At 42.3% G+C, this 9,477-nt stretch overlaps 1 pseudogene; it reads right to left on the bottom strand.

The window, feature by feature from the left end:
* Nucleotides 1-7,036: 7,036 nt before the first annotated feature.
* On the bottom strand, nt 7,037-7,214 carry LOC110283622 (COP9 signalosome complex subunit 9 pseudogene; annotated as a pseudogene).
* Nucleotides 7,215-9,477: the final 2,263 nt, after the last annotated feature.

The raw sequence follows: 9,477 nt of genomic DNA, 5'->3' as shown, positions 1-9,477 counted from the left end.
GTAGATTTTCTGGAAATAATTATGGGGTAGGTGAGAGGTAGAAGAAAGCTAGCCAGTTTTTTTATTTAATTATATTTTCTTCTACCACACGCAGAGCAAGAGATAGAAAACTGAATGAAACCCTTTCCAGCGTCGTTTCCAAGGCTTTGTGGCTCACTTTGGAGAATGGCCTCCCTTCTTCCATCCTGTCATCAGCCAATGGGAATCCCAGGGCTCCAGGGGAATGACTGGGAAGCTTAGAATCTACTACCTACTTTTATAAAGACTGGTAGCATGCTTGCAGAGTATACATGAAGTCCAGGATTTGTTCTGAGCACTGCGTAAAACTGGGCATGCCTGCACTTTCAACATCTGTGTAGGGATAATCTTTTGGGCATTGGGTGTCAATAAAATGCTGATGGCCAATGAGCTAAGGCAGGATTAAAAGGGACATGTGAGGGAGAGATGAATTCTGGGAAATAGTCATGCAAGGCAAGATTCCTGGCCTGGACTCAGAGAGGTAAATAGCCTCATGACAGACATAAAATAGTATAAATGGGTTGACCTAAGTTACGAGCTAGCCAGAGAACAAACCTAGCTTCTGGCCGAGGTATTTACTCAAGCCTCCAGGTCGTTATTCGGGAACTGGGGCTTGGGTGGAAAAGCCTGTGATTACACATCTGAAAGAAGCTGGAGGACCTTCTCTGCTACATAGTGAGTTCAAGCCCAGCCTAGAACACATGAGACTCTTTCAAAAACAAAATACTGCTATGACATTTTTGGTAGATAATCTAACGCTATTTTGGGTAGGGTAGAGCCCAAGATAAAAGCTAAACCATCAAAACCATTTTAATTAATAAATTAACCAGAGAAACAAGCACATGGCAGAAGGCTTCTCTAGGTTTTCTGGAGTAGTGAGATTAGCTTCATAGTTGAAATTTTCATGTTTTCCCATTTTCCTACTAGCTGAATTTGACTAGATCTATCCTGTAACTGGATTCTGAGTTAGAAGTTATAGGTACAGCTGAACCTGCTATTGCAAATATAGCTGTTCCCACATGCTAAATGTCTAGCAACTGGAAATGTGGTCATAGTTCCATCCTGTGATGTGCTTTTTTTAGCTAACTCATTGTAGGGCTGGAGAGATGGCTTGATTGGTAAAGTGTGCCAAGGAAATATGAAGACCTGGGTTTAGATCTCCACTCTGGTGACATGCACCTGTTGGGACAGAAGACAGGAGAATAAATCCCAGAGCTCTCTGGCCAGCAAGGGAGAGATCCTCCACTGGGGGACTCGGAGGGGAGGTGGCTCATCAGGAGAAAGGACTAGCAGTGCATATTTGACAATCCTAGTTTGACCCCTGGAACAGGTAAGATGCCAGATGTGCACATCTGTAATCTCAGTGCTCCTAAGGACAGAGCAAGAGAATCATCCAAACGCTCTCAGACCAGCTTGCTTGGAACATGCAGTATGATGAAGAAACAAGAATTGGGGGCTGGAGAAATGGCTCAGCAGTTAAAAAGCACTGACTGCTCTTCCAGAGGTCCTGAGTTCAATTCCCAGCAACCACATGGTGGCTCACAACCATCTGTAATGAGATCTGATGTCCTCTCCTGGGGTGTCTGAAGACAGCTGCAGTGTACTTATGTATAATAATAAATCTTTAAAAAAAAAAAAAGAAAGAAAGAAACAAGAATCGCCACCTCAGCAAGGTAAAAGGCAAGAACCAACTCCCCAAAGTCTCTTTCTGGCCCGCACACTTGCACCCACAATCAAACATACATACATACATACATACATACATACATATATACACACACACTCGCACGTGTGCACACACACACTAAATACATATTTTATAAATCTATCCTGTAGCCAGGTGGTGATGGCTCATTCCTTTAGTCCCACTACTCAGGTGGATCCGTAAGTTGGAGGCCAGCCTGGTCTACAGAGTGAGTTCCAGAACAGCCAGGCTATATACCAAGGAACTCTGACTCAGAAAACAAACTATATATATATATATATATATATATATATATATATATATATATGTGTGTGTGTGTGTGTGTGTGTGTGTGTGTGTATGTATGTATAGTTTGTTTTCTGAGATTATACATATATATTATATTCACACATTACACATATATACACAATATCTATATAATACACATGTATTATGTAATATATATACAGATATATAAATTTATATACACACAGATATATGTATATATACATATATATGTGTGTGTGTGTATATATACATGTGTGTATAGATATATAGATATATCCTGTAAAACAAATCAAGTGGAGCAAGTAGAGAGCAGTAGAAAGCCCCAGATCCCAGATGGCAACCTCTGGCATCCACACAGCTATGCACAAATACACAAACACACACAAAAACAAGAAAATAAAATTAAACTCATTGTTTCCAGTCTGTTCTGTCACATTGCATGGGTGCACAGATGGAGCAGACTTGTTTCTGGGGTAGCACAGCCTTACCCGTGGTCCTGGCTGTTTTCTTGCTGTCATGTCAAGAGTCCAGCAATTCCACCCCACAACCAACACAGGAAGGAGACACAGGATTAATATTAGTTGTCATTGAATAAATGGAATTTCTTGCCAATAGAAGGCACTTGCAGTGGGACAGTATGCAGTTCCCTTGTCTCTGCCTCAGAGTTGCTGGGATTGTAGGTGTGAGCCGCCGTGCTTGACAGGAACTACATCTTATAACAGATACCTGGTAAATACTGAGTAAACAAAATACAGGCAGCTGTGTTAAAAAAAAAAAGTCAGAAGCTTTTAGAAGATATATGTTTGTGTTGACAATGTAATAATAAATGTCTATATAAACTCAAATGCAGCATAAAAAATTAAATATTCTGGACTTTGCATGATAGCACAACAGGCAAGAGCATTTTGCCTTCAAGTTTCGTGACCAGAATTTGGTCCCTGGAACACACATAGAAAAAGGAAGGACCAACTCCCAGGAGTTGTCTTCTGGCCTCCACATATGTGTCCTACATACACACGCAACACACGAATACATTTTAAATGGAAAAAAAAAAGATAGGCATCATACAATTGAATTTTGTATGCATAGCTTCTTGATTTTTAAGTTTATTTTCGTTAAGGGTTCAAACTATCATACTGAATTTGATGTTAATCATCCACATGTATTTCTGTTTTTTGTTAATAGCTGTACTGGCTAGATTTTGGCCATCCTGACATTAGCTAGAGTCCTCAGAGAGGAGGGAGCCTCAATTAAGCAAATGCCTTGATAAAATCAGCTGTAGAAAACTTGTGGGGCAGTTTCTTAATAATGATTTACTGGAGGAGGGCCTAACCCATTGTGGGTGGTTCTATAAGAAAGCAGGCTGAGCAAGCCATGAGGAATAAGCCAGTAAGCAGCACTGCTCCATGGCCTTTGATCAGCTCCTGCCTACCTCCAGGTTCCTGTCCTGACCTCCTTTGATGATGAACTATGATATGGAAGTGTAAACTGAATAAACCTTTGCTCCCCAAGTTGCTTTGGTCATGATGTTTTATCACAGCAAGAATAACTGTAAGATAAGTTGGTCCCCAGATAGTGGGCTACTGTGACAGATCTGACTATGTTGTTTTGGGGAAGATTGTGAAAGGACTTTGGAATTTAGTGCAAGAAAAGCCACTGAGTGTTCATTGATGAGCTCTCTGGAGGAGCTTAGACGATAAGACTGTTAAGGGCAATGCAGAAGATGGAGGCCTGGCTTGAGAAGTTTCAGAGGGAAATTTAAAGACTATGGAAGCCATTTGTTATTGTGAATTAAGAGTCTGTGGTTCTAGTTAGCTGTAATAAGAGTCACCCAAGTAGTACTGGTTTTGAATGAATAAAGGGGTCATGAAAAGCAGCTGACATTTGTTCTTGGGAGAGGCCACTGGTGAACGTGCAGCCTCAGTGGCAGTTGGTGGCCCAGGTTTAAAGGAGTCATGCAGAAAAGTTAGGCTTGGCACCATGAAGAGCCTATGAGAAGCTATTGCTGAAAGTGCAGCCCAGTTGCAGAAGACCCCATCATTATGGAGATATCACTACCATGGGATGACCACCGTGAACAGCAGCAGCTGTGGAGTGGAGCCAACTGGAGCCTAGAAGACAAGCTATGTACTACAGAGGGTGGAGCCAAAGAAGGAGGTTCTGAGTGAATCTCAGACATTGAACATTGAGTTATTCACACTGATGGAGTTCTGGTTTGTTTATTCAGGTTGTGACTGTGCCCTGGTTCTTCTCCCTTGGAGTAAGAAGGTATTTAATTTAATTTTGATCTATACAGGATCCCACAGCTGAAAGATGCAGTATGATAAAGAAACGAGGTTTTTTTGGCCGGGCGTGGTGACGCACGCCTTTAATCCCAGCACTTGGAAAGCAGAGACAGACAGATTTCTGAGTTCGAGGCCAGCCTGGTCTACAGAGTGAGTTCCAGGACAGCCAGGGCTACACAGAGAAACCCTGTCTCGGAAAAACAACAACAACAACAACAAAAAAAAACCAACCCAAACAAACAAAAAGAGGGGTTTTGTTTGTTTGTTTGTTTGTTTGTTTTTTAATTGTACAGTCTCTAAAGAGAGACTGTATGTTTTTAAAAGACTGAAGTTTAAAAAGCGGGCGGGATGGGGTATGGGGTGGAGAGATGACTCAGGGGTTAAGGGCCCTGGCTCTTCTTCCAGAGGTCCTGAGTTCAATTCCCAGCAACCACATGGTGGCTCACAATCATCTGTAATAGGATCTGATGCCCTCTTCTGGTATGTCCAAGGAGAACCACATTGTACTCATGTACATAAAATAAATAAATCTTTTAAAAGAAAAAAAAAAAGACTGGAGTTTTCATGTGTTTAAATTTGTGAGGACTATGGGACTTTTAAAGTTATTTATGTCTTAGATTGTGATATTACTGTGCCATCTTGAGGATAAATGAGAAAGGAAAGTTCTAATTGAACAGTGATGCGTTTGTCAAGTTGACAAGAGATCAAAACTCTAAGAAAGTATTATTTTTAGATAACTGTAGACTTAAAAGCTGCAAAGCTAAAGGCTTCTGTTACATATTTCATTCAGATTCTCTTATGTTAACATCTTATGTAACCACAAAGCAATGATCAAAAACAAAATTCACATTGTTGGGGTCCAGGAAGCACTGCAAAAACCACTCAAACTCCAGTTTCAGTTAAGAAGGAGCAGTTTATTGAGCACACAGCCCAGGACTGATGATGGACCAGAGATACAGCATAGACTTTTCCAACCCAAGCCAGAATGCTACAGAGTTTTTAAGCCTGAAATCCATGTCAGTGCCAGGTTATCCTATGAGTCATGACTTAGAGATGGGGACTTCTTTTTTTTCTTAAAGATTTATTTATTTATATGTAAGTACACTGTAGCTGTCTTCAGACACTCCAGAAGAGGGAGTCAGATCTCATTACGGATGGTTGTGAGCCACCATATGGTTGCTGGGATTTGAACTCCGGACCTTCAGAAGAGCAGTCAGGTGCTCTTACCCACTGAGCCATCTCACCAGCCCGGTAGGGTACTTCTTTAGGAACATGGCTTTGTGTTACACTTGTCTTGCTCCCATTGGTTGGGTTATTCAATTGTTGCAGGCTAGCACTCATGTCTCAACTTGCCAATCGGGATATCAGTTACCCAGGGAGGTCTTGGGAACTTAAACTTTACTGTGATTCATTCTAAATTAGGGCAAGGATTTGGAGAGGTGCCAAGAACACCGAAGCATAGACTATAACAGAATATACAATCAACTTGGCTGTGAGAAAGTTTCTTAGTAACAACAGCACATAAGAAAGTTTCTTTGTAACATCATAAAATGGCTGGCTGCAGGCATGAGACAAAATGGCTACAGTAATGTCAGAAAGACAGTGGCTAAATTAAATTGTGGACTTTTTTTTTTTTTTTGTCTCTTGTTTTTCCTGCAGACAAGACCCCAAATTCTGTCAGTTGATATCATAGTTCTTTACTCTATAGATTGTTTCTCAATCATTCCTTGTGACCTTGATGCTCCAGCAACATGGCTGCTCTGGCAAGAGATCACCTCCAAAGACTTTCTAGGTCTATATGATCCAGTTGGAATGCAGACATGTCCTTACTACACATCTTTAATCCCTAACAATGTGGGTAAGGTAAGTTTGTAGAAGGAAGTAGCCATGTTTGAAAGTGATGTCTAATTTGAGGGGCAGACAAGTGACGAATCACAGAAAGATTTGACAGAACAAGTCAGAGATAGGATTCCACCTGCTCTCATGAGAACAGAATGGGAAAGAGAGGCTACTTAAGAGCAGTGAGAAAAATGGATGTGTGTGGCAGTTTTAGTGAAACAGTTGTACAGAGACAGGTTGCATAGAAATCAAGCTAGACACGGGTGAATACAGAAGGAGCCAGAAGACTATGATCCAATACTCTCATTAATTTGTGCAGGTTGTTCTAACCTTGGCTGTTGGGGACTCCTTCCGGTTGACTCTTTTTAAAACATTACTAGATTTATTTCTGGGTGGGTATGGGAGTGGGCAGGTGTAGAGGTCAGAGGTCAGAGGTCAACGTGGAGAGGCAGCTCTCTTCTGCTCCCAGGTAAGTCCCTGGGATCAAAGTTAGCTTGTCAGGCTTGGCAGTTCTCCGTGCTGGCTGGCTCTTACCTCCTCTCAACACCACTTCTTTCTGCTTGTTTTGCTTTGTTTTGTTTTAAGATAGGGTTTCTCTGTGTAGCCCTAGCCATTATGAGACTTGTCTCAAATTCAGAGATCTGCCTGCCTCTGCCTCCTAAGTGCTGAGATTAAAGGTGTGTACTACCACCACACTTGGCTCAACAAGATCTTTTTTTTTTCTCCCTGTTATACTGCTCTTTATTTATTTAAACAAGAACACAGGCTGGCATGCCCAAAGACATCAGTCAGTACCCAGTAGGTTCAGGCAGTCCCCCTATTGGTTGGCTAGGTCCTGATTTCTAGTAATATTCACAATCAGCTGATCCTGTCCTGAGAGACTCCAGGCACATCACAGACATGGAGCATGGACCAGGTGGCCTCACTGGACATCATCATCATCATCAAAGAGATTTTCAAAATCATTAAAAATGTCTGCAGGAACTGCCTTTTCATTGGCTGCCAAGTTCATCAAGAGACCAGTGCTATCTCCAGCCTCATCCAGGTCTATATAGGGCCCCCACACCCTCAGGGAACATCTCATCCACAGCCAGTTTCATCTAGAGACCAACCCCCCCCTCGCCATCCCCCCATGGGACTTGAATTTAGGTCTTGACATGTACTATACAAGCACTCTACCACTTAGCTGGTTCCCAGCTGTCTTAGTCACTGTTCCATTGCTGTGAAAGAAACCATGGCCAAGGCGATTCTTTTAAGAAAGAAACATTTAATTGGGGAGCTGTTTATAGTTTCAGCGCTTTAGTGTATTATCATCGTTGTGGGGACTATGTCAGTCATGTGCTGGAGAAGTAGCTGAGAGTTCTACACTGTGAGCCACAGGCAGCCAAAAGAGAGAGGGACTGAGCCTGGCATGAGATTTTGAAACCTCACAGCACCTCTCCAGTTTTTGACACACTTCCTCCTACAAGGCCACACCTCCCAACCTTTCTGATCCTTTCAAAGCGTTCCATTCCCTGGTGATTAAGTATCCAAGTGTGTGAGCCTATAGGAGCCAATTTTATTCATACCACCTCACCAGCCCTCAGTCTTTGCTATTGTTATTATTTTAGTTTTTAGCTCTTTTACTTTTTCACCCATGAGATGCTCTAGGGCTGTGGTTCTCAAGTTTCCTAATCCTGCAAACATTTAAAACAGTTCCTCATGTTGGGTTGATCCCCAACCATAAAAGTATTTCATTGCTATTTTGTAACTATAATTTCACCACTGTTATGAATGCTAATGTGTAGGGTATCTGATATGCAACCCTGGTGAAAGGGGGGGTCCTTAGACACCCCCCCAAAAGGGTCACGGCCCACAGGTTGAGAACCACTGCTCTAGGATCATTTTGCTTGTTTCCTGAACCAAACCGCACAATCAGTGTCTGTTTTAAAAACCACTAGTGCCAGGTAGAGGTAGTGCACGCCTTTAATCCCAGCACTCAGGAGGCAGAGGCAGGCAGATTTCTGAGTTCGAGGCCAGCCTGGTCTACAAAGTGAGTTCCAGGACAGCCAGGGTTATACAGAGAAACCCTGTCTCAGAAACCAAAATTAAATAATAAATAAATAAGTAAGCACTAGTGCCTTTTATTGGAGAATAAATACAGAATCCAAAGTCCAGGTGGGTGTTCTATACAGTCTGGATAATCATGTGGGCATGCTCTCAGTTTCAGATGAATGAGTTTATTAGGCATGTAGCAAGCAAAGTAAAAGAACCAATAGCAAGTAGCAGATAGACAGGAGCAGACAGACAGCAGACACACAGCAAATTATCATCAGATCAAACCCAGCAGAGGTGACAGGAGCAGTGGGGTCAGAAAGTCAAGATAGCATCAAATCAGGGCCTAGTGACATCCAGCAGGAACTGACTGGGGAACTCTGGAATTCCCGGTCTAGCAGCTTTTCCTGGATAAGCTGCCCCTCCCCATCACAGGAACTTTTATCCCATGGAATAAACAACAGTCATTTATGTTGGAAGTAACTTCAAGCTGTTCAGGGACTGTTTTTAATAACCTAAGCAGCTTGCTGTTTTTCTCTTCTCCCTTTTACATAGTGGGGAAGGGGGTGAAGAGGGAGCAGTGGCATACTGACCCAGGACAGGGGCAATTTGGAGGACATTTTAAACAAATTTGGGGTTGAAGTGGAGGGGCCAAGTTTCAAGTGCCAGCTTCTTGGTGAGCTAACATAGCAGCTAACACTTTACCAATATAGGTGCTCTGTTGTCACTGGAATGTCCCTGCTCCTATGATTTTTACTGCATTAAGTTAAGGAGAAAAGAAAAACCCAGATCCATGCATGGTGAGTTAAGACTTTAATCACAGCAGTCAGGAGGCAGAGGTAAATAGATCTCTGAGGCTGAGGCTGCAGGTCTAGGCCAGCCAGGGCTGCATTAGTGAGACCTTGTCTTATGAGAAGGGGAAGGGGGTCTGGGGGTATAGTTCAGTGGTAAATCATTTGCCTAGCATATGTGAGTCTCTAGGTTCTATACCAGTTCCTGGGGGAAGTTTTGTCTTTGGATAGATAATACCTTTAATTGTTGTTTTCCTCCTCCAAAGACATGAACAAATATCTGTTCCCTATGGCTAGGGGTACTCTGGACTGCTGAAGAAACATACCCAAAGCTCCACAAAAAAAGAGTGTCCTCTGTCCCTGCATGGTCCCTATTTCTTTTCCTTTCTTTTCTTTTTTTAAAAGATTTATATATTTTATTTATATGAGTATACTGTAGCTGTCTTCAGACACACCAGAAGAGGGCATCGGATCCCATTACTGATGGTTGTGAGCCACCATGTGGTTGCTGGGAATTGAACTCAGGACCTCTGGAAGA

Source organism: Mus caroli, unplaced genomic scaffold, assembly GCF_978045245.1.
Source record: "Mus caroli unplaced genomic scaffold, Mus_caroli_1 scaffold_1, whole genome shotgun sequence".
NCBI classification, from domain to species: Eukaryota; Metazoa; Chordata; class Mammalia; order Rodentia; family Muridae; genus Mus; species Mus caroli.
Note: the sequence above shows the minus strand (reverse complement) of the source record. Positions and strands in the feature narration are given on the sequence as shown.